Here is a 27,329-nt window from a genome sequence, read left to right on the forward strand (position 1 = left end):
ATAGGCAGAACACTCTATGACATAAATCACAGCAAGATCCTTTTTGACCCACCTCCTAGAGAAATGGAAATAAAAACAAAAATAAACAAATGGGACCTAATGAAAGTTAAAAGCTTTTGCACAGCAAACCATAAACAAGACGAAAAGACAACCCTCAGAAAGGGAGAAAGTATTTGCAAATGAAGCAACTGACAAAGGATTAATCTCCAAAATTTACAGGTAGCTCATGCAGCTCAATAACAAAAAAGCAAACAACCCAATCCAAAAATGGGCAGAAGACCTAAATAGACATTTCTCCAAAGAAGATATACAGATTGCCAACAAACCCATGAAAAAATGCTCAACATCATTAATCATTAGAGAAATGCAAATCAAAACTACAATGAGATATCATCTCACACTGGTCAGAATGGTCATCATGAAAAAATCTAGAAACAGGGCTTCCCTGGTGGTGCAGTGGTTGAGAGTCCACCTGTTGATGCAGGGGACATGGGTTCGTGCCCCGGTCCGGGAAGATCCCACGTGCCGTGGAGCAGCTGGGCCCGTGAGCCATGGCCGCTGAGCCTGTGTGTATGGAGCCTGTGCTCCTCAACAGGAGAGGCCACAACAGTGAGAGGCCTGCACACCGCAAAAAAAAAAAAAAAATCTAGAAACAGTAAATGCTGGAGAGGGTGTGGAGAAAAGGGAATACTCTTGCACTGCTGGTGGGAATGTGAATTGGTACAGCCACTATGGAGAACAGTATGGAGGTTCCTTAAAAAACTAAAAATAGAACTACCATATGACCCAGCAATCCCACTACTGGGCATATACCCTGAGAAAACCATAATTCAAAAAGAGTCATGTACCAAAATGTTCATTGCAGCTCTATTTACAATAGCCAGGAAATGGAAGCAACCTAAGTGTCCATCATCATCGGATGAATGGATAAAGAAGATATGGCACATATATACAATGGAATATTACTCAGCCATAAAAAGAAACGAAATTGAGTTATTTGTAGTGAGGTGGATGGACCTAGAGTCTGTCATACAGAGTGAAGTAAGTCAGAAAGAGAAAGACAAATACTGAATGCTAACACATATATATGGAATCTAAGAAAAAAATGTCATGAAGAACCTAGGTCTAAGATGGGAATATAGACACAGACCTACTAGGGAATAGACTTGAGGATATGGGGAGGGGGAAGGGTAAACTGGGACAAAGTGAGAGAGTGGCATGGACATATATACACTACCAAACATAAAGTAGATAGCTAGTGGGAAGCAGCCGCATAGCTCAGGGAGATCAGCTCGGTGCTTTGTGACAGCCTGGATGGGTGGGATAGGAAGGGTGGGAGGGAGGGAGACACAAGAGGGAAGAGATATGGGAACATATGTATAACTGATTCACTTTGTTATAAAGCAGAAACTAACACACCATTGTAAAGCAATTATACTCCAATAAAGATGTAAAAAAAAAAAAGAAAAAAAAAGAAATAAGGGAGTTAAAATGTAATTTCTGAGCAGTCTTCCTCCTGAGTTAATTTAGTGTGCCTGAATTTGTGTAACACAACAAAGCAGATTGTGTGGTGGGAAGGTCTGTTTCATTCCCCTAGATATTTGACGATTAACTCTTCTAAGTATTACTTGTGCTACTGACAATACTTTTTAGCTACTACTGTCTGGCTTACACGAATTCCATCACATCATTCCTCCTATAACTCAAGAATGCTTTTCTGCGAAACATCTAGACGTTATACAATGTACAACAATATGCAATAGTGTTCCATGGTCACACAAGCTAATAGTATCAATAACCATCAGCTTTTTATTTATAGAGTACCCTGATTATAATAAACTCTTGCTTAACACAAATAAAAAGTAGGAGGGGAAGAGTATAGAACAACAAGAGTTCGTTGTTCTATACAACTTACAGGAAATTAAATGTGTGTGTGTGTGTGTGTGTGTGAGAGAGAGAGAGAGAGAGAGAGCGAGCGAGCGAGCAGCACCTGTGAATATATAATGGGAGCCAGATTACTTAGTATTATGATTATATTTATGAAAACATCTCCCCTTTCAGCTGCTTCTCTTTGCTTCCATCTCTACAAAGAGACACCCCCACTGGATGGTTAACAGACTTCATGGCCAAGTCCAGTGGCCCTAGAACTCATTCTCTTTGCTGCTCCATTACCCTTGACAGTTACAACTTCTTTAAAATCCTCTCCTGAGTATTCTTCTCTTAACTGCTTTCTAACAGGCCTTGGCTTTCTTTGGGCTTTCTGATTTTTGCCTCATAAATGTTAAAGCCCTGGCTTCCAGGTATCTTTAAACTTAAATTTTTAATGACTTCTTCCATTTTGTTAGTTTCTGCAAAATGGATAAAGCAAATAGCTCATTCTCTTGTACTCATCTTTAACTAGATCTCTTAGTCACTCTTCAAGTGCTTAGGGGTCATTCCCACCAGTTCTTTTAACCATCTAATATCATCGTTCTTCTGAAACTACCTTCCCTTTCTCACTTCTTTAATTTGTCTCTACAGATTCTTCCTTCCTCCCATTTCCAGAATCCTAGAACCATTTTCTGTCACGGGCTTCTCTCTCTTCTCTCTTGTCTTCATGCCTGGAAATTTCATCTATACTTCTTGTACACCCCTACCAGATTTCTATGATTTATATCTAATTCTCTTTACACTATTATAGTGGAAGAAACACAATTTGAAATAGTTTAGAAGATAAAGCCAAGACTCCTGAATCTGTAATTTTAGGCTATCTGTTACCTTAACTTTTCATGTGCATACTTAATGAGAGCTAAAAAGTGCTAAACAATGAACATTTATCACGATCCTTATTAATTTCTTTGCATATTTTTCCATTTCTTCTTCATTAAAAAACATGAAATAGAGATGACTGTTTTGCTCCTTTAATTGAAAAAGAATATGAAATTTTGAGTGGTAAAATACCATACTCAAAGTCATAGACAAGCAAAGATTGGTGGAGAAAGTGCTCTAAGCTAGGTCTATAGAGACTAAATCATTTGCTTAACCTTTTACTGCCTCTTCAATACAATGAACCTTCTGTCTACTCATCCTCCAAATGGAATTTCTGTTCTAGGAAGTTCAGCATCTCTTTATCAACCTTCACTTGACCTCAAATTTATTTCTATCCCATCTCCTAGCTCATCCTTCTTTCCTATGTTGAAATAATTGTCTCCCATTTCTCGAAAAGTGTACATCCAACATTTTCCTCAAAGCCTAGCTCAAGCTTTTCTTCTCTGTGAACTCTTCTTTGAAAAGCTTTACCTTAAGTAGTATTTTTATTGTTATGTTGTCTATCACATAGATATGCTCTATGCTATATTGGCTTGCAACATTCTTTAATGTTCCCACTGGTATACCATTTAGCTCTGCAGTTTGGTTTAAGTTTCAGGAGGGTAGAAAGCACATTTTCTAGATCCCCTTCCTGAAGTCAGAGGGGGAACTGGACCAGACTGGAATGTGTTTGTGGAGCTGGGTGGGTAAGATATCCCTTTTCCAAGAGGAAATGGAAAAGGATTGCCCAGAGAGACAGTGTCCAGTGATGGGATATATCTCCATCAGAGGTGGACACGTCATCCAATCTGCCACCCATCAAAAGGCATGTGCAACAGACAAAGCTGGAGTAAAAGGCAGAAATAAGGATTTAACAATTTTTTAAAAAAATGATCAAGGTGGGACCCTGAATTGGATCTTGGAACAGAAAGAAGGTATTAATGGGAAAACCAGTAAAATTCAAATGCAGTCTGGAGTTCAGTTAATAGTAACGTACAAATGTCAGTCAGTATGGGGAAGGAGACATAAAGGACTTTAAAGACACATTTTGAGCTGAGGCAACATAGGAAACTTTCTGTAACCTCTATAGGACGATATGGTTGCAGGACATAACAGATACAAAGCTTTTTATATCAAAACATACTTTAATTAATAAAGGAAATAGAAAGATTCCACTTTATTTCTGGCATAACTGTTAAATATAAGATGTAAATTCTTCTATTATATATTTTAAACCTACTATTATGTGCGATATATTGTGACCAAACTTTAGTGAAAACCGAAATGAGCACTGTGATGAGAAAAATTTACAGATAAGTGATTTTTTTGAAAATAGAACGGATGGCTTACAAATTACCGGAAATAACACAAACCAGAGGAATTCAATGACAGGCAATAAAAGATTCTGAAATGAAAGTTCTAAAATATCAAAACCAATGAGGGTCATTCGAGTATCAAAGAGTCTATGCATGAATCTATGATTCTGAACTAACGTCAGAAGAAAAAATACTCTCCTAAAATTTACGTCATTTAATGGGAAAAAAAAATCAAGAATTAAATCAACCAGGAAGAATTTTGATAAGAAAAAATTGCTGAGCAATAGGCAGTAACCAAAACCATAATGACAGTTTTAAGTGGAAAATTACATTTATGGCTTTAATATATTCAGATTGTAAAAATAAAATAAAAGCCCAATAAAAATATTGGTCTTACCAGTATAGGAACACGATGATACAAAAACAAATGATTCTAACACTAATAGGAGGTTGCAATTGTACATGTTAAAACTGTGTTTTCTCAATAGGTGATTGTTTCATGATTCTTTTTAAGTCTCCAATATTGCAGTACCTTGTATTTCCTTGAGGAGTCCTAAAACCATGGCTTTTACTCTTAGAGAACTCTTAATATTGTTTGGATGTAATAATAAGACTTATTAACACAATGTCAGTGATGCCAATTACTTCCCAAGAGGAGTATAGCCAGTACTCCTGGCTCCCAGGAGCCAGGAAATGCTTCCATTCCCACAAGCACTTTTGTGATGTGATTTTATCACCCTTTCCATAAAATCAGGAGTCTCTTTCTCAGCTGCTTCCCCCACCATTAATCTTGCTTTGGCCAAGAGAATGCAGCAGATGCAGATTCGATATGCTACATGGCTTACAGTCCTGGGCCTTAGAAAACCTTACAGCTTCTATGCTTCACCCTCTCGGGCCTCTGTCTTTGTTCAAAAGTGACATGATTGTCTATGTAAAATATCTCAAAGAGCCAACAACAACAACACAACCCTGCTGGAACCGATGAAAACTACTTCTGTATAAGAATAAAAGAAAAGGAAAGCAATGGGGGTTGTTTCAATCAAGAGGTTTATAGGAGAGGAAAGCATGGGTTTTCGAATGGTTAGGTGTAAATAAGAGGGGAGAGAATTTCTGGTGAGGGTACATGTTGGGGAGATAACTTCAAATGGAGATAAGAAGGCCATATCTGCACAAAGGTAAAGCTATTTTGACTCAAATGGTGGGAGAAATACAGGGCTACATGACAGCTATTTACTTTTACTCTGGTTTTGGGCCTTGTCCTAAAGGTCGTATGTGAATTATTGACTTATCACAAAAATTTATATGAGTTCTGAATTATTAGCATCCATTTTACAGCTGGGGAAACTGAAGCTTAGAAAGTTACGAGCTTACAGAAAGCACTCTCTTCAAAACTAACGTAGCCTCAAATTCTAACCCCAAATTATGGTTGACACTTTGAACTTTACCCAAGAAGCAATAGAGATGAAATGTTTGCTTTGTTTTTTACAGGGTTGTCTCCACGTGAGTGTGTGTGTGTGTGTGTGTGTGAGAGAGAGAGAGAGAGAGAGAGAGAGAGAGACAGAGACAGAGACAGAGACAGAGACAGAGAGAAAGACAGAGGGAGGGAGGGAGGGAGGGAAAGAGAGAGGGAGGGAAGGATATCAGGAGGAGGGAGACAGCTTAGAGAAGGAGCATGCTAGAAAAGATAAAGACTAAAAGTAGCCCTCCTCCTTTTTTCATTCCTCTGCTCATCTGGTATATGCACCTTGACATCACTTAAGGGGTCCTGGAAAATCCCAGTGCCACTAAGAGTGGACTCAGTTAGAAAGGCAGACAAATAACCTCATTGTCTAGGGAAAGGGGAGAACAATCAGTTCATTTAAATTTTGAAGGTTTACCAAGAAAAACTACTTAATCCCAAAGAGGACTTAAGCGGAGGGAATGCTTGGAAGTTTCTTTTAGTTAACCTGTCTTGGTTAAGCGTTCAAGGAGCTGGCTGGCGCCATGGAAATTGGTTGTGTTTATGACTTGGGAATCTGAGCGCTAACAGTTGTCACAGTTGGAGAGCATGGGTAGAGAATATCTAATTAATTACTAATGAAGGAGCAGGGTGGTCTTCTCTCAAAACCCTGGATTCTGAGTGAGGCTTCATCTTAGTAATGGTCCATCAGAGTGGGCATGGCCAAGCCCTCAGGGGTTGCCAGTACAGGAATGGGGCTATGGCTCTGATAGGATGTACAGCCCCCTTATGGCTTAGACTGTGTAGGTACTAGGTTTCTTGCATCAATGTGTGTGATGGGATCAAGATAGACATCTGATATTTTCTGTTAATAAGACATGTGAGAGTGTAGGCCATTAAGAGGATAAAATGAAGATGAAGTGCTTATAGTCACATCCCAAATTTGTGGAGCAGGTTTTATCTGTTTTATTTTGAAATAAGCCATGAAAGTATGCTTAATCACAACGTGTCCCTAAGCCTATTTAACTAGGGCAGGAGATTTCAACATCCCCTTTGCCAGACTTCACACACCTAGAAGTGAGAGTTTTGTTTTGTCCTCTGGGTTTCAATGCCAGGAATCTCTCTGCCTATGTTTGTCATAGATATAGAAACGCTGTCAATGACATAGGCTGGTATTCATTAGGGGCAAGGCTGACAAAGTACACCCACAGGTCAGCATTTAGTTTCTTCTGCAGCCTACAGTTTCCACAAGATGGGATTTTTCCAAACGTCCTCTTACCGAAGATTTGAAAAACACTGGAGTGAGCAGCATGGAACTAGTTCTATGTCCTTAGTACATGTTGCCTAAGGAAAAGTGAAAGGCCTGCAATTTCTAGTTCCTCAGAAGGTATTTACTCGCTCTAGCGGCGTCTGACTCTTCCTAAACTATTACATAATCTTTAAAAAAAAAGACAAAACTACATTGAACAAATGCACACACTAAAGCATCAGAAGAGCCAGGAAGAGTGCCTTCCTTTAGAGGGACTGTGGCAGACTGAATCATTTTTGAACAAAACATGAATATATGCTCCTTTCAAGATTACAAAATGTGACTGTTCCGTGGAGATTCTGAAAGACAAGAACTCCTAAAAAGCTGTGTTCATTCCTTTTTTGTCCCTGAGAGTTGTCTAAGAAAAATAATGTGAGAAAGCACTTGCATTAGAATAGAACTGCACAGCTGCTTGAAAAAATGCTGTAGTTCTGGTATTAGAGTTTAAAGGAAAAGGCTGAAATAATTTTTAACGCAGGACATTGATTTTTCTTAAACTCTTTTAAATACCCATTTCTAAGGTGGGAGGAGATAACGTGACCTTTACATCTCTCCCAGTGTTTACACCTGAAGTGTGATCCGTACAACACTGCTGCTCTGGGACAGTTCTATCAATACATGTTGGTCCAAAACCAAAATCACCCAAAATTTGATATACTTTAAAGCACATTTTCCACAGAAGGTGTTCATATACCTTTAAAAGCACATATAAAATCCTAAGCAAACATAGATTTGCTTTTGGCATGTGACTGGTTACACGTGATTGATATTATAACTGAATTATATTTGAAAAAATAGGACTCTTAAGCTCTCCCCTGCTCTGAACATTACTTAATCTCTGGTCTACAGTAAATGGGGATGAAGACCAAGTGATAAAGTCTGAAATGTAATAGGTTATTTTTTAGGTCTGTGTCAATACAACTACAGCAAAACCGCTATGTCAAAGTGACGAGAATACACTAATGGAGAATGTGGGTCCCTGAAAATATATGCTTATCGCCTCTTCTTCAATTTGTTGCTATGTGGCCTCAATAACTCAATTTCAAGACCTTGAAAACAAAGTAAAAACACACTGTGCTCTCAATGTGGTTGGGACAAAAGTTTCCCTAAAGCTTCTGGCCTAATTTTTTAACTACAGGCATTACTAACTCTTATACTTCTTATCTTTTCCTGTATCTTTCAAAATATGTTTGCAAGATAGTATCATCATATCAATTTACTCGATACTTATAGAACACCCATAACAGGAAAATGTACAAGTACAGATGAAACACCCACCAAGATCTGTCATATCCTGAGACATAAAACACACTGCAACAAATTTAAAATAAATGAAATCATACAATGTAAACTCTCTAACAATAAAAAAAATTACACCAGAAATCAATAACAAAAAGATACCTAAAAAAATCCAAAAAATTAAAAAAATTTAAAAACCACACAGATTTCTAAATAACCCATGGGGCAAAGAGACGCTCACAGGGAAACTATAATTAGAAATCAGTAAATTTTTAAAAAGATTTTAAAATTACAGGAAAGAAGTAAAGCAAAAAGCTGGTTCTTTATCAATGATGATGATAAACCTCTAGTCAGACAAATCAGAGCAAATGAGAGAGAGAAAAAGAGGGGGCATAAGTTACCAACATCAGGAACGTAAAAGGGAATACCATGAGGATCCTGATGCTATTAAAAGGGTGATAAAATAATATTATTAACAAATGTATGTCAATAAATTCAGCAACTTCGTTGAAATTAACACACATACAAAGATATAAACTACTAAAATTTACTCAAGAAGAAGTAGATAGCCTGGCGAGTCCCATATCTAGTAAAGAAATTAAATTCATAGTTAAAATCCTTTCCAAAAAGTAAATTTTAGGCCCCAATTGTTTACTGGTGAATTCTTCCAAACACTGCAGAAAGAAAGAATACCACTTCCATACAAATCTTCTTGAAAAAAGAAAAGGAAGAAAACCTTTCCAACTCATTTTACAAAGCCAATATCACCCTACAGCAAAACTTGTCAAGAAATTATATAAAACAACAGATGAATATACTTCATGAATATGACACAGAATTATTACAAATATTAACAAGTCGTATCCAACAATTTATGGAAGCAATAATATATCATAACAAGTGGGGTTTATTGCAGGAATATAAATTTGATTTAATATTCAAAAATCAATCAATATAATTTGCTGTATCAACAAACTAAGAAGAAAAAGTATATGATCATCTCATTACATGTAGAAAAATCATTTGACAAAATTCAACTTATAATAAAAACTTCCAAGAAACTAGTCATACAAGGGAACTTCTTCAACCTGATAAACTATCTCTATAGAAAGCCTTCAACTAACATTATACTTGACAGACAAAGACAGTGCTTTTCCCCTAAGATTGGGAACAAAGCAAGGACTCACTACTCTCATTTGGAGGTCCTAATCAGTGCAACACAGCAAGCAAAAAAAAAAAAGAATGAACGAAAACAAATTAGAAAGGAAAAAAATAAAACTGTCACACTCGCAGGAGACATGGTGGTCTAAGTTAAAAAAACCTCAAATAATTTCCAGAGAAGCTACCATAGTTAGTAAATGAATTCAGCAAAGTCACAGGATACAGGATACAAAAATCACTGCATTCCTTTACGTTAAATGAACAATTAGGAATTAGAATTAAGAAATAAGAGTATCATTGAAAATAGCAACAAAAACAGAATAGAGCTGGCAAAATACATGCAAAACATGCACGCTTAAAAAATTTAAACATTTAAGAGATAAATTTTAAAAGCCTAAATAGATGGCAGTATATAACATGTTCATGGACCAGAAGACTCAATATTGTTAGAACGTCAATTCTTCTCCGAAAATGAACTATAGATTCAATACAATCCCAAAAATAATACCAGCAGGCTTCCCTGGTGGCGCAGTGGTTGGGAGTCTGCCTGCCGATGCAGGGGACACGGGTTCGTGCCCCGGTCCGGGAAGATCCCACATGCCGCAGAGCGGCTGGGCCCGTGAGCCATGGCTGCTGAGCCTGCGCGTCCGGAGCCTGTGCTCCACAACGGGAGAAGCCACAGCAGTGAGAGGCACGCGTACCGCAAAAAAAAAAAAAAGAAACCAGCATAGTTTTTGGTAGAATTTGGCAGACTGACTCTAAACTTTATGTGGAAGAGCAAAGATTCTAGAATGGACAAAACAACTTTGAGAAAGAGAAGCAAAGAAGGACTCAACTTATCAATTTCTATAGGTACTTAATTTAAAGCTGAGAATTAAGACAATGTGGTATTGGTAAAAATGATATAAGTATACATCAGTGACACAGAATAGAGAAACTGAATATAGACTCACAAATTTTCCACAAAGTCACCAAAACAATTCAAAGGAGAAAAAATATCTTCAACAAAATGTTCTGTAACAATCATGTCTCCACATACAATTTTTTAAGAGATTCCCAGCTTGAAATACATCATAGTCCTAAATGTAAAATATAGAACTATAAAACTGCTCAAAGAAAACACAGAAGAAAATATTTGTGACATAGGTTTAGGCAAAGATTTCTTATATAGGACATAAAAAGTATGAATCATTAAAAAAATTGATAAATAAAAATTAAAACTGATGCTCTTTGAAAGAAACACTAAAGAGATTTTTTTAAAAAAGCACAAAACAACAACAGAAACTCCACACAGACTAGAAACAGTATTTGCAAAACATATATATGATTAAGGACTGGTATGCCATATATATATATATATAAACATATACATATATAAATTCTTTATATATGTATAAAGAATTTATATATATGAAGAATTTATATATAAAAAGAATTTATATAAAAAGAATTCATATATATAAAGAATTTATCTAAAAAGAATTTATATATATAAAGAATTTATATATGTATAAAGAATTTATATGTAAAGAATTTATATATATATGAAGAATTTATATATAAATATTTTATATATATAAAGAATTTTCACAGCTCAGCAACAGGAAAACAACTCGATTAAAAAAGTAGACATAATATTTGAACAGACACTTCACCAAAAAGAGATAAAGATGTCAAACAAGCACCTGAAAAAATGGTCAACATCATTAACCGTGAGGAAATCGCCAATTAAAACCACAGGGAGAAACAACTACATACCTATTAAAATGAATAGGTATATATATAAACAGACAACAGCAAAGGCTGAGGAGGACGGAAAACAATTGGAACTCTCATATTTTTCCTGGTGGAAATACAAAATGGCACAGCCTCGGCTTGGCAGCCTCTTGTAAAGTCAAATACACAAGAAATACACTTGCCATACAATTACCCTATCTAGGTCGTCACCCAACAGAAATGAAGACATCTATCCACACAATAACATGTACGTGGAAGCTTATAGGAGCTTCATTTAAAATCTACAAAACCAAGAAAAAACTCCAATGCCTGCCACCCAGTAAATGGCTAAACAAATTGTGCTACAGTGACCAAGAATGAACTACTGATATACGCTATGCAGCTAGGAATCCTAAGAGCTTTATGATAAGTGAAAGAAGCAAGAATTAAATTGTTACAAAATGTATTTACTTTTATATGACATTCCAGGCAAGGGTAAATACTGTAGAGACAGAAAAGAAAAACAGTGGGGTCACCAAGTTTTGGGGACTGAGGGAGGCACTGATTACAAAGAAACATGAGGGACCTTTTGGGGGCAGTGGAACCAAAATCTGATTTTGGCACTGGCTTCAGGACTATTTATCTTTGCCAAAATTCATAGTCATATATCTGAACAGGGTGGATTTTAATGCATTAAAGTATGATTTAATGGACCTGACTTACATATTATATATTATGATTAAATTATAATTACAGTAGCTTAGGTATGGCTTGCCCCAAGGTTGTCTGTAGACATTTGAAACAAAATGCTGAAGAATTAAAAACACAGGATTTTCAGACAGAAATCAGAAGGAGACTGTTATTGGGGAGAAACCTTTCTGGAAACCCACGACTCGCCGCACAGGAAGCCCTTATTCAACCTGTGAGTCAATCCAAGTCAGAAGCAACGTGTGGAGTGACAGCTCAGTGCCTCTGCGAAAATGCCAGCCTCAGAACTGTGTGAATATCGGGACAGATCAGCTGCTGAATCTTTCAGTCCAAAAATCAAAACTGGACCTATTCCAACACTTTTTACCCTCCATTTCCCATCCTTATCGCTGTGTTTCAACCACTTAATCACAATCCTTTCACATTCCCAGCCTCACTTCATATTCAGAACGTCACTCCTCATGAGGATGGTGAAGTGACTGGAGCCGTGAAATATGAGAAAAAGATGGAGGGATGAGGACCTTTAGCCTATGAAAGAAATGATGAGGGAATTTACGATTCCTACCTTCAAATATTTCAAAGACTGTCAGTAGAGGATAAAATACCTTTATGCCATGAAGCTCCCAAGCCATAATGAGGATGAGTGGGCTCAAGGTACAGGGAAACTGAAATTTGTTTAATATAAAGAAAATGCCTATTACCATTAGAAGCTGCCAAAGAATAATAATAACCGCGTTCATACATTTGAGATAGTGTTATACACATTCTCTCTTTTAATCTTATTACAACCCTTTGAAGCAGACATTTATAGATGATATAAAATACTTAAGTTCATACAGCTAATGACCAGAATAGCAAAAATGTGAACCCAGGTCTTTCTTTGCTCTGCTACCCTATCTCCCAGTGGGTTGCCTATGGTGGTCCTGACTTCCCATCATTGATTCTACTCCAGCCTACGGGGAACCACTTGGCTGGGATACTTTATAAGGCATTCTACAGTAGCTGAGCTGGGTTCCATCTGCTTGCTACTTAGATATCATCAAATGATGAGATATCATGAGATTCTTTATTAGTGTATTTTCTTATTCACATAATAAATGAATCTGTACTGTCTCCTTTCCTTTTTGCGTGTGTCCATTACTTTCCAAGTTTATTTCTCTTACATGTAAAGGAAATACATCATTCTTCATCACTACCTTACACCACTAGAGTTATGTTCAGGTGAAAGAGAAGGATTTTCAGTCAATAACAGTGTAATTGCACCCCTGCCAGCGAGTGGAGTTTGCCAATGGGATAATCTGCTCACACACAGATGCTATTCCTGGCCCTGACATTTGAGGTTGGCAAGTTGGCTGTCACCCTTCGATGTTGTGTCAATGTCTGCGTAATATTTTCCCACCCAAATCTTGCACAGAACCCCAAAGGCTTATTTGGAACATTGATGGATATTTATAAGAAAAGTTCAGAATCCTGAAAAGGGCTGACAAGAAAGGCTTGATGTTGGTTTCGTACTCTTTTTTCCAGGTTATTGAAACTTGTCAAATATATTCAATTCCTTTTGTTAGTTTCTTTTAATGTTTTGGATGTTAATTCATCTCTTTTTCATATTTTGTTATTTTTAGATGAGTGGTTTAGAAGTCATAAAATTGTAAAAATGTAAGGACCTCTTGATGCCATTCAATCCAATCTACCGCCTACTACAAGACTCCCTTCTAGAGCATCCAGGAAAAAAAAAAAACTATCATCACAGTTTTGCTTGAACACGTCACTTAATGACAGAGTGATCATTCCAACGTGCACTCTAGTTAGGGAGAAATGACTTTTATAAGTACCTAAACTTCACCTCTGAATAACTTCTATTGTGTACTCAGGACAACAAAGAACATCTTTTCTCTGCCTTACATTTGTAGGTATGAATCCTTCTGTGAGCATTTTAGCAGTTGTCTCTACATAACCTGCCTGGGTCTCTGTTTCTATAGCAACTTTTAGCCCTATTTGTGCCAGCTGGTAACCAGTCTCAACCTACCCCTCCATCATCTCCCCTGTGCACTTTTCCTGGATCACTGAGAATCAGAAAACTAACATTTCCAAGACTCCATTGCCAGTTGGATTTGGTCAGGTTTGGAGGTTAGATTGAAGGCCAGAGAAGAAAGAAGGCATTGAGTTTCTGGCAGCAGCCACCTGGAATACCAGCAGAGTACCCTGCAGCAATAGCAGCAGTGGCCTCTCCTACAGCCATAGGGAAGGTAGCCCCTGCTCAAGACAGCAGTGAGTGTGGGGTCCTAGGATCCAGGTACAGCTCCCTGATATCTGAAAAATACCACCTTTTCCCCCCTTTTCCCTATATTCCATCTCTCTCCACCTGTGGTATTTAGAGGTATTTGTTTTCCTGACTGTACACTGACTAAGAACCATTATAACACCACATTCTCCACTGTGGTACAGATTTCTGTGTTCACACCTTATCTCACCACTCCATCAGGCATGAGGATGACACCTAGCATTTGATCATAAATTTTAGGTTGCAATTTTTTTGTCATTTGGAATCATGTCTTCCCTTATCTTCCTCTTCTTCAGACTGCACACACCCAGTTTCCTCATTGCTCCTCATAAAGCATCACTTCTAAATATCTCATCTATCGGAGGCTCTTCCTCATATCATTGTCTTTTATTTCACTGGCTCTGAAAATATGGAAATAAACAAACCATTCCAGTCTGGTCTAATAATAAGACTTTAAAATGAGAAGAACAGATACTTGTTTCATTATCTGAGTACTCTCTGTTCATTAATGCAAACTTTGATTGTATTTGCTTTTCAAAGAAATCACATAATGTAAAAAACTCATTCAAATTCTGTTCAAAAGCCAACATCATAAATTAGCTTGGAATCCCAAACTCAAGATAATTTCAGCCATTCATTCCTTTATTATACTGAAGTATAGTTGATTTACATGTTGTGTTAGTTTCAGGTGTACAGGAAAATGATTGAGTTATATATCTATATTTTTCAGATTCTTTTCCACTATAGGTTATGACAAGATATTGAATATAGTTCCCTGTGCTATACAGTAGGTCCTTGTTGTTTATCTACTTTATATATAGTAGTGTGTATCTGTTAATTCCAAAATCCTAAATTATCCCTCCTTCCCTGCACCCCCCTTTTCCCTTTGTTAACCATAAGTTCGTTTTCAATGTCTGTGATTCTATTTCAGTTATCCATCCTTTTATCTTTACCGTTTGTAAGTTTAACAAGCTGCTGTTCTATGCCCTCATTCAAGATAGGGATAACATGTTCAGTAGGACCATCCCAATACAGAGCCCACACTGTGCAAAGCTGGTGAATCTAGCCTGTTCCTAACCAGGAGGTAGAACTAAGGGCTCTTTACTTCTCTCCACTTCATTATTCCTCTATGCTAAGTGATGATCTCAATCTCTCACTAGTCAAGAGTTTCACAATTCAAAGTTGATTTTAAATATGACAATTATTTTTCAAATGTATAAATGCTTGAATTTACATTTGAGAGGCTAAAATTTATTTTTAAGATTTGGCACTGTTGATTTCTAAACAATAAATTCATTTTGTCAAAAAGAAAAAAATTATAGTTATATCATTTGTTTCACTGTTGTTGATGCTTAATAAAATTGAATTTCCTAGATACTCTGTATTCTCAAAGGATTCTTGTTTTTGGCAAACCATTACTTTTAAAAAATGAACTCTTCTTAACAATGAAAATTATTGATAGGATGGACATATGGTTCATGGAAGTGCATGCAGGAGGCCTTGCAGCAAAATACTGGATTCTGGTTTTGATTTGCATTTCCCAGATGATAGGTTGATGTTTTCATGTACCTGTTGGCTAACTGAATTTTTTTTTTCAGAAAAATATCTATTCAGGTCCTTTGCCCATTTTTATTTGAATTATTTGGGTTTTTTTTTTTTTTGCTACTGAGTTGTATATATATATAAATCCTTATATATTTTGGATATTAGCACCTTATCAGATACGTGGTTTGCACATATTTTCTCCCATTCTGTAGTTTGCCTTTCATTTTGTTGATCATTTCTTTTGCTGTGTAGAAACTTTTAATTTGGTGTAGTCCACTTTTTAATTCTTTCTTTTGTTGCTGTGCCTAGGGTGTCATATCTACAAAATCATTACCTTATATATGGAATCTAAAAAGCACAAATTCACAGAAACAGAGAACAGATTGGTGGTTGCCAGGTGTGGGGAGTGGGGGGATGGATGAAGATGGCCAGAAGGTATGAATTTCCAAATAACAGATGAATAAGTCCTGGGGACGTAATGTACAACATGGTGACTATAGTTAACAGTATTATATCGTAAATTTGAAAGTTGCTGAGAGAGTAGGTTTTAAAACACACACACACAATATAACTATGTGAAGTAATAGATGTGCTAACTAACCTTATTGTGGTGAACATTTCCCAGTACAGTATATACATATATAAAATCACTATGTTGTACACCTAAAACTTACACAATGTTATATTTTAATTATATCTAAATAAATCGGAAAAAGAATACTGTATTTAGAGAATATTAAGGACCAGGCTGGAGATCTGTAAACCAGGGCTGAGGAATAAAGTGCAAAACCCAGAAGAACTTTAAATACCAGTACAAGACGACCTTAAAGCAATGTCATAAAGATAGGATGGAATGTGGAATGAGTTATAAAGAGGATAAAAGCTCAGGAGACACACATACTACTTCTTAGTGGAATAGTTAAGGAAAGTTTTGTGTTAGAAGTCAAGCCCAATTCAGGGATAAATAGGGAATTAATATGAGGACCGTAGAGATCATTTTGGTTGTTGATCAAGCATATACGTATAGACATGTACATGCACACACAAGCAGTGAGGTCCTTGGCATATTCTGGTGAGTAGCTCAATCTGTTTGCACAAAGTGATACTGTCTGAGCCAAGGCTGTAATAAGATATGGAAGAAGATGGAGGCAAGATTGTACTGGAGCTTCAATACCCAAAAAATGTTTACTCTAGTCTATAGGGCATGGGAAAATATTGAAGCGTTTTGAATAGGAGATTGATATGATGAAACATAATATGTTTATTTTCTATGTTAATTGTCACAAAGGCTCTGGTCAATGATATAGCCTCTCAGGCAATCTGTCTAGTAGTAAATAAATATTCATTGATTAAGGTGTTTGTAGTCTGCTCTTTTAAAGCCAGACATCAAAGAAAATATTCTGAGAATATTTTGCCAAAGGTGACACATTTTAATCACCAATTCAGATCAGAGGTTTGATAGGTAAGGTCTTGACAAAATCTACCCGACTGCCTTAAAAACACCAGCTTTTGTCTTTTGTTGCCTACGCTGGTGCACCCGTTAAGCCACCGAGCCCCTAACTGCTCAGAGTCAACCAGCCTGGAAAACATGCAGTCTCTCCCGGATGCTTCAAAGTGGCCATTTAGTAAAATGTGAAAGCAGATTGCTTCAGTTTTGTTTGCTGAATTTGACACGGATCAGTGGTAATTTCCAACATGGAGCAGTTTCAGAGGGTCAGATACACTGTTTCAAGTTTGTGTTTTTAATACACCTGATTACTTTTTTTGTTGTTACTTGTAATTTTAATGGTCCAGTATTTGCAAGATAAAATGAATAATCATGAAGATGGAAAACAGCTTTGCTTAGTTCCTTTGCCAGGTAAAACTGTTTGGAATGCAAAACAAGTGTGTGTGCAATGATCTTAGCAGACAGCAAGAAAACGGCAATGATAGATGAACTTTGGTCTTCAGCCAAAAGACCATAAAGGGTGAAACATGCAGAACCAGTCAGAATGATTGAAGGTTGTTTTGGTGTTTAAAGAGGGTACAGTTTTATTCAGTGGTTTGTCTTTACTGCCAGATAGTAAATTACAAATTTTCTAATACTGCCTGTTTGCCATCTGCTTTTGAGAAATTATATCTGATAATAGATGATACAAAAGCATGACCTTGCTAAGCTTCCGTGGAAACCGCCCAAACAAAATGCACTGCATATCTTTTCCCTTATTTCTAGAGAGATACTCAGAGAAGAGACAGGGAAAGGAAAGGAATCTGTACAATTATACCATAATAATATTAAATTTTGTTTCATTTATTCAAGGGGAGATCACAGAATGCTGGTCTTATGAAGACTCTATTTCATACTTAGCCATGATTACATAAGAGATAGTTTCCATAAATATCTTTAAAAAGCCTTAACAGATAAAACAGAAAATCAACTAGTAATATATTTTCCATGCCTATGTTTGTCAGAAACACCTGTTGTATTACGTTAGAGTCCTCATTTGTGTTTATTTTAAGGAAATAATATCCAGAATGATCAATTATTTGCTATACTTACAAGCTTTGATTTTAACTGGTATTTATCTGCTTCCAAAAATCAAATACACCTTGGAATGGAAAAACCTTTTCACTAAGGAAGATTTTCAAAGGAATGTATCTGCAGACAGTGCAAAACAAGGCATGATTTTAGGCAATGAAAGCGATATTGAAATAAGTATATCCTTTAAAAATGTACACATTTAGAGAAAACTGTATTCATATCACATATCATGGGCTATGACTTGAGTATGCTTGGTAAATACCTGTCACATAAGTTTATAATCATTAAATATATAAATTAATAACATGCTATGTTGACATGGATAATTATAGATTTTCCATAAATTTGTCTATTGTGTAAAAGTGCATTTAATTTTTATAAGAGAAATCCACTTAATTTTCCAATGAAAATATTCATAAATGCAATTTGGATTTTCATCAAAGTTCCTAGTCATCACATGATTTCATAACAAATGCCTAAAACATGTCTTAGAATTCAAGAAAAATGGCTAGCTGTTGAAACTCTTGGAATATAAACAAGAGTCTAAAAGGAACTGTTTCTACTATACACCACCTTATTTCTTAAACTGTCATACCACAAATTATTTCATTCAAGAAAATGGTAAATTAAAAAGCCACAACATAAATATTAAAATATGTAACCAAATCGATATATGAAACTAAATTCAGTCAATGCTTCAACAACAAATTATGCAACTCTAAATACTTGTTTTGGACTAATTCGGTATGTTCATACTACAAATAATATTATTCTTAATCCTTAATATTCATGTCATGTTATCTAGCTGCAAATTGCTTTCACATGAATCATATATACTTCTGGGAAGTCAAGATATTAGGCTATTTGTCTCTCAATAGAAACAGAAAGATACATTCTAGAGAGAGTTATGCCTGCTACAAAACCCACACAACTCAATATGATGATGCAGACTAGGGATACCACACACACATTCATCAGTGTAAACACAGGTGACCCAAGCATGCCAGGCCATCTATCTGCTTTGAGCTGCCATCTTGCTGAGACGGTCCAGCTCCCCGACAGTAAATCTTTACACCATTATTTTACCCCCGGTGCTGACAAGACATCTCATGCTGTGAGTAGCCAAATGTTTATGTGCAAGGACAGCACGTCCATTATTGTTATTAGTTCTCTGCCCCCATGCATGCGCGAGGAACATTAAAGGCCAAATGGGTGAGAAAGTTTCCCCTGAGCCTTCACTTTACAAACGGAGCCTGGTTCCTACGGAATGTGTGAAGGGATTTACCTTTTAAAAATATACAAGCAACTGTTCTGAGACTCTAATTTCTAACCAGGCAGTCAGTGGAAAAAAAAACTCAGAAGAGCAGAGTAATGAAGTTTGTACTAGATCAAGTGGTGAGAGATGTGATTTCTATTTCTTCCACTAACCAGCTATGTGACCTTAGCAAATCCCTTACTCTGGTTAATTCTCTTCTATTGCTTTCTCTTTAAATGAGAGGTTTCCTTTCAGCCTCTCCAAAAAAATGTATTAAAGACTAAGTGCTCAATAATGCCCTACCCATCGCTCTCTATAAATAAACGTTCAAGATAATTTCCAATAATTCCTAAGGTAATTTTGCCAAGTGATTAGGACCTAAGGGTACTCAAGGAAACCCTTCTAAATTGTTTTCAATTACAATCTTTTCCTAGTCATTTTCCATTGCATTGGCATTCAACTACTGAATAATTTGGGCTAATTTTAAAACGTAGTATTTCTTTTCCAAAAGACACTTTGAGATTTTGTATTCTTTTCAAAAAGTAGTTTACAAATGTTGATAAGTGTCAATACAAATGCTCCATTTCTGTTAAAACATAAAGGATTACTCTAATATTTACCCAAAAGCTTGTGTGGGAAGCTCTATGGAGGCAGTGGCCATGAGTGTCTTGTTCACTGTTAAATTTTTAGGTGCCTAACAAAATATCTGACACACAGCAAGTGCTCAATAAATTTTTTTTTTTTTTTTTTGCGGTACGCGGGCCTCTCACTGTTGTGGCCTCTCCCGTTGTGGAGCACAGGCTCTGGACGCGCAGGCTCAGCGGCCACGGCTCACGGGCCCAGCCGCTCTGCGGCATGTGGGATCTTCCCGGACCGGGGCACGAACCCGTGTCCCCTGCATCGGCAGACGGACTTTCAATCACTGCGCCACCAGGGAAGCCCTACTCAATAAATATTGATAGTGGAAACTGAGGTTAAGCCACTATGATTAAAAGTGAAGGTTCTAAGAACGAAACTAGCATCCGAGAAGAATGCGAGCTGTCCCAGTGACTCGAGAAGTTAAGGAAAGTCTAGCATGGCCCAAAAATATAAAAAGATTACTCAGTGAGGAAGAAAAGTACATAAACAAGCAAGTCTTCCAATCTTTCTTTTTTTTTTTTTTTTGGCTGCGTTGGGTCTTCATTGGTGCACACGGGCTTTCTCTAGTTGGGGCGAGCGGGGGCTACTCTTCGTTGCAGTGTGCAGGCTTCTCACTGCGGTGGCTTCTCTTGTTGCGGAGCACAGGCTCTAGGTGCGCAGGCTTCAGTAGCTGTGGCCCACGGGCTCAGTAGTTGTGGCTCGTGAACTCTAGAGCGCAGGCTCCGTAGTTGTGGCACATGGGCTTAATTGCACTGTGGCAGGTGGCATCTTCCCGGGTCAGGGCTCGAACCTGTGTCCCCCACATTGGCAGGCGGATTCTTAACCACTCCCCTACCAGGGAACTCCCAAGCCTTCCAAATCTTAATCTTCTTTTCATCTGAAAGCAGTCTGCAGTTTTTGTTGCAATCAAAACACTGTCCTGTGAATTTGGACATCCTGCCAACTAAAGTGGAAAGGCTTTTTCCACCAGATGGCTTCCGGAAAGGAGTTCTCATTTTCCATTCTCTGGATGGTAGCAAGAAAGTGAGAGTATAGGCAGGCTATCCATCATTTTTCACCACAGTTAAATCTTCATAGCTACTTATATATACTTGCTTTCTTTTTCCTTTTGTCTACAAAATTGCAATGCCCAATAGAAATAGACTAAAATAATACAGTTCTATCACTTCATTGTAATTCCACCCTTCGACCCATGCCATGATCTATTTAGTCTGAAAATATCCCTATGTTCAAATACTCATTTTTCTTCTTTAAGTTCAACGTTATTTTACATGTCTCGACTTATTATGAAAGAAGTCTATAATATCCTTCTATTTCTCTTCCCTTAAGAATAAGTCAGTCTTTCACAATTACCCAAACTGAAAACCCATCTCCAGAAGTAAAAAGATTTTTAAAGGGGTCATGACAGTAAAACTTCTCGTAAAGTCAAATGTCTTGAAATCTCATTTGCCAATAATACTTGTCAAGAATCTTTTATTCAAAAACCTCAGAGGAATTTACACATTAATTCTGACAGCAGCCTGGTAATGTACCAACATCACAAATAATGATGGGAAAAAGAGGTAGCCCACAGTGAGATAATCAGAGAACTGATAATCTTAGGTCAGTACGGAGGTTCCTTAAAAAACTAAAAATAGAGTTACTGTATGATCCAGCAATCCTGCTCCTGGGCATATATCCGGAGAAAAACATGGTTCGAAAGAATCGATTCTCCATTCTGACTCTCTTCTCTCTATCCTTCAGAAAATGTTCCCTTTTAGAGTTACTTCCACTTTGTGCCATGGAAATCACAAAATAGGGTAAGAAGCCTTGGAAGTTTTCCTAAATTCCTGTGATCCCAGCAATATGTTATCTAAAATAATACAATAATCTATTTTACAGAGGATTTAGTTGTTTTCTAACGTGAGAAGCTTTCTTTTCAGAGTAACTAATGTACCCTCCTGCCAAAAGCCACGATTACAAATTTATGCTTATTATCACTACTGTTTCATTTTCCCTTCAACTGAAATGTACATCTTATCATCTACTCTTTCTAACACATAGTTGGGTGTAAAATGATCAGTTTTGTATTCAGTTGATCCTTGAACAACAGGGGTTTGAATTGCACTTGTCCACTTATACGTGGATTTTTTCAATAGTAAATACTACAGTACTACACGATCTGTGGTTGGTTGAATTTGCAGATGTCGAACCAGGGGTACAGAGGGCTGACTATAAGTTATACATGGATTTTCGATTGTACAGAGGGTCAGTGCCCCTGATCCCCCCATAATTTTCAAGGGTCCACTGTATTTCTTTTTAGGTTCTCCCAGACTGTAGTTTGGGGAAAAAATGGGAAGACAAGAAATAGGAAGAGGAAAATTCTGTTGGACGATGACTATAATAGTCCAGAAGAAAAATTATGGCAGTCTAGACTAAATGACATCATGAAAGAGAGAGAGAAATCAGCAGAATTAAATAAAGGACACTTTTCCGATTGAGAAAATGTAAATTTGGGGAAAAGTTTTACGTGAGCTTATTTAACAAGAATGGTTATTCATACTAAAAAAGTGTACAATATTCACTTTCTTCAAGTTTATTTTGGGATAATATTTTTTAAAAATCACAAAATTTTAAAAACAATAGTGAAGAATTCCTGCATTCATTTCACCGAAGTTTGAAACTATGGCAACGTGCAGCTACATGAAATTAATCCTTTGGTAAAGTAGTCAGATTATTCTAGTTCTGTGACTTTACACATTCATCACAGTCAGTATAAATAAATGTATCACGGTGTACTGCAGAGATTTTCATTACCATTTTATTGGAGACTGCATTGATCAATAGAACTGGTTTTGCCAATGTTCTAATTATTCAGCTAAACTTATCAGCTGGAAAACAGATGAGTAGCAAAAAGTGTTGAAAATAATGGTCACTCAACAAATAAATATATGTATCGACTTGAATATGAATGTTTTACAAACTACAATTAGTTTTCTAATTCATTTACCAAGTTTTCATTTGAGAATGCAAAGGGGCAGTATCTCCTTAAGAGGTTCATTTTGGTTTCCATTGTCAGTTTACTCTTTGATTCATCTTACTGACATTCTGGCCTTTTCTTCCTTTTTCTCTCCCTCTCTCTGCCACAAAGCAAAGCTATATTTCCTATCATCTGTCTGCTAACGATTAGAGTTAATATGATTAAATTGGGAATTATCCTGTGAACTACAGTAATCAGCCACTTTCTCCCCTCTGTTGATTTGATTCATTCTTTTCTTCTATTTCCATTTTAATAATTATTTTATCATTTCACATTAATTTGCTTCCAATAAATTAAATTAAATACATCAAAGGGCCTCAAAGTAAATTAGCTTTTTGCTAAGTCAGATCTTAAAGATCCAGAATGGGATTTTGTTTTTCACTCTGAATTATAAAGATGCATTACACATTGGAAAAAGCACTTTCAAATTAATTTTCCATTGCTTCTAAAATATCTGAGAATTCCTTCAAGGACAAAAGAACTTTCATCATGAATCCATTATGTCATTTAGACTCAAAATCTTCATGAGAGAAGTTTATTTTAGAAAATATTAGTTTCCTTGTAAAAAAATTTAAAAAGCATTGCATGACAAAAATTTCACTGACAGACTAAAAATCTGACTTTTTCTCTTTCTAGGTAAAGAATTCCCTAATTTTTAATGTCCCCCTACTATTTTTTATAGGTTTGAAATGGTTTCTTTTTTCTTTTTATTTTTTAATTAATTAATTTTTTTGGCCACTCTGCACTGAATGCAGGATCTTAGTTCCCCGACCAGGGACCAAACCCGTGGCCCCTGCAGTGAAAGTGTGGAGTCTTAACCACTGGAACACCAGGAAAGTCCCAATGTCCCCCTACTATTGCTTTCATTATTTTATCTTTATTATAATTATACAGAGAAAAAGACATTTCGTTATAAATTTATAAAGGGTTCCATCCTTTCTCATGGGGAAAAGTATTCTTTCACCTCCCCCCGCCCCCGCATATCCTTGGGACACAGAAAGGTACAGCCATAGAGTTTATTCCAACAGATCACTCGAAAACTTATACAGAACTGAAAATCTCTCCTTTAGAAGATACAAAACACTGTATTGAAGTTTCTCCACTAGTCTGCGCGATACCGCTGAAGTGGAGAAGTATAAAAGTATTTTGAGAAAAATTTATCCAACCTGTGATATCGGACAGATGGACTTTCGATGTAAGATGTCAGAGTTCTCAGCTCTTAGGTGATGTGTGAAATGTCTATGGCCAAGATCCAAGCTTTGGTAGGATAAGGATTGTGGTGGTTTGAGTGATGAGAAGCAATGGGGGCTAAGCTCTAACTTAGATGTTTATGAATTCATTTAGTATTTATTGAGCGCCTCTTATGTCACACTGATATCTACCTCTGGCATATGAATAGAAAACATTTTTCTTACATGGGAATCCCTCTCAAGATAAATATAGGTTAGGAGAGTAGTAAAACATATACAGAAAACTCGAGTAAAAAGAACAGGTAAAGATATGAAAGTTTACAGGAGAAAGTGAATACTTCTAACTGTTGGGATCAAGAAAGGCTACCTGGAGTTCAAGCCCTGGGTTCCCCAAGCCAAGTGCTTTCCCAGATTCATCCTTATTTTCTCCTCTTCCAGTCACTATGGGAAATCCTCTTCTTATAGTGCTCATTGCTTCCCGTCAGTTTCTCTTTCATTGCTCATCAGGGAACAAGGTGGAATTTTATACATTTTGTCACCAAGATTAAGCAATTTATGTTTTATTATTTTTTTTAGTGGTATAGTAACAAAGAAACAGACAAGAGTAACGTGTTTATGCATTGTGTTCTTAATTACTAACCATTTTTTAACCTAATCCCTCGGCCAAGACCCTTACAAAGATACTAGTAGTTTTCTTTTAATGTATAGGGAGGGCCAAAGTAAGTTACTTTTCTCCCTTCTTCTTTTAAAAAAGAAGGACACTATGCTAAGGTTTTCTGGCATTTCTTTCCAGGAACTGAGGCAAGGCTGAGACCGCAGATAAGGTCCAGAATAAAGTCCTTTAAGGGAGGGAAACTGGATTCCAGGCTGAGACATCACAGGAACTCAGGATTCGCCTGCTCTAGTGCCAGCAACAGGTGCTGGGATTCACCTGCCTCTGTACTCCCTTCTGTCATTGACACGGCAGACTCTGCCCTTGGCCAGGCCTCTGATAAGATACGGACATATGTCATGGAGTCCCTCGGCTCCTGCGGCAGCTGAACTGGTACCCAGCCTCAGATCCTCCTTCGCTGAAGAATAATCACATATCATTTCTCTCCAGTGACCCCCAGGACTCGCTTTCCGATTTGTCCTGTGGCAAACTGGCTGGGTTCTGTCGATCTCGTTCTTGTTCTTCTTCCCTGGCCACCAACCCAGTGTCCCCAGCAGACCTGTGTTTTCATCCCTTATTTCAGGTTCAGTGGCTGCGAATCACAGAAGACGAACTCCCCCTGCCTGTGGCTGTCATGGTCAGGTAGAAAGCCCAGAGATAAACCCGTGCACCTATGGTCAACTAATCTATGACAAATGAGGCAAGAACATACAATGGAGAAAAGACAGTCCCTTCAATAAGTGGTGCTGGGAAAACTGGACAGCTACATGTAAAAGAAGGAAATTAGAACACTCCCTAACACCATACACAAAACTAAACTCAAGGGGCTTCCCTGGTGGCGCAGTGGTTGAGAATCTGCCTGCCGATGCAGGGGACGCGGGTTCGTGCCCCGGTCCGGGAAGATCCCACATGCTGCGGAGCGGCTGGGCCCGTGAGCCATGGCCACTGAGCCTGTGCGTCTGGAGCCTGTGTTCCACAACGGGAGAGGCCACAACAGTGAGAGACCTGCATACCACCAAAACAAAACAAGAAAAACCTCAAAATGGATTTGAGACCTAAATGTAAGGGCAGACACTATCACACTCTTAGAGGAAAACATGGGAAGAACACTCTATGACATAAATCACAGCAAGATCCCTTTGACCCACCTCCTGGAGTAATGAAAATAAAAACAAAAATAAACAAATGGGACCTAATGAAACCTAAAATCTTTTGCAAAGCAAGGAAACTATAAAAAAGACGAAGAGACAACCCTCAGAATGGGAGAAAATATTTGCAAATGAAGCAATGGACAAAGGATTAATCTCCAAAATATACAAACAGCTCATGCAGCTCAATATTAAAAAAGACAAACAACCCAATCAAAAAATGGGCAGAAGACCTAAATAGACATTTCTCCAAAGAAGACATACAGATGCCAAAAAGCACATGAAAATATGCTCAACATAGTTAATTATTAGAGAACTGCAAATCAAAACTACAGTGAGGTATCACCTCACACCAGTTAGAATTGGCACCATCAGAAAATATAAAAACAACAAATGCTGCAGAGGGTGTGGAGAAAAGGGAACCCTCTTGCACTGTTGGTGGGAATGTCAACTGATACAGCCACTATGGAGAACAGTACAGAGGTTCCTTAAAAAACTGAAAATAGAACTACCATATGACCCAGCAATCTCACTACTGGGCATATACCCAGAGAAAACCATAATTCAAAAAGTCACATGCACCCCAATGGTTACTGCAGCAGTATTTACAATAGCTGGGTCAAGGAAGCAACCTAAATGCCCACTGACAGATAAATGGATAAAGAAGATGTGGTAAATATATACAGTGGAATATTACTCAGCCATAAAAAGGAACAAAACTGGGTCGTTTGTAGAGACATGGATGGACATAGAGACTGTCCTATAGAGTGAAGTAAGTCAGAAAGAGAAAAAAAAATATTGTATATTAACGCATATATGTGGAATCTAGAAAAATGGTACACAGGAACTGGTTTGCAAGGCAGAAATAGAGACACAGATGTAGAGAATAAACCTAAGGACACCAAGGGGGAAAATTGGCGGGGGGGGGGGGGGGCGGAAGCGATGAATTGGGAGATTGGGATTGACATATATACACTGATATGTAAAAAATACATAACTAATAAGAACCTGCTGTATAAAAATAAATAAATTAAATTAAATAAAAAGAAAAAAAGACCGTACCATTAGATGCTGATGAGACACAAGTCTGTTCAGTAATAGGACTTTAAAAGGAAACCATTTATTCCAGAAAATTTGAAGGCTATGTTTACAAATAGGAGAACTTTCAGAAAACTATTTAGAAATGAATTAGTGTCCTCAATTAAAATTTAAAAATATATATTACATATTATATCACTATTTAGATCTATGACTATTATATAATTAAACTATATATGAAATCATATATTTATATATGATTTTTATATATTTGACATATTTTATGTAACAAAATAAATATTTATATAGTATATATTATAAATACTATATATATATTTTTAAGTGCCCTCTTAAAATTTATTTATTT

General features: G+C 37.0%; 1 protein-coding gene across 1 annotated transcript in view; it reads right to left on the reverse strand.

Annotated features, from left to right (window-relative positions):
• CNTNAP2 (contactin associated protein 2) overlaps positions 1-27,329 on the reverse strand; it is a gene marked incomplete at both ends in the record, with an annotated part of 2,009,686 nt that overhangs the window by 1,507,313 nt on the left and 475,044 nt on the right. The gene's annotated exons all lie outside the window — the stretch shown is intronic.

Source organism: Grampus griseus (assembly GCF_964374135.1).
Source record: "Grampus griseus genome assembly, chromosome: 9".
Lineage (NCBI taxonomy): Eukaryota > Metazoa > Chordata > Mammalia > Artiodactyla > Delphinidae > Grampus > Grampus griseus.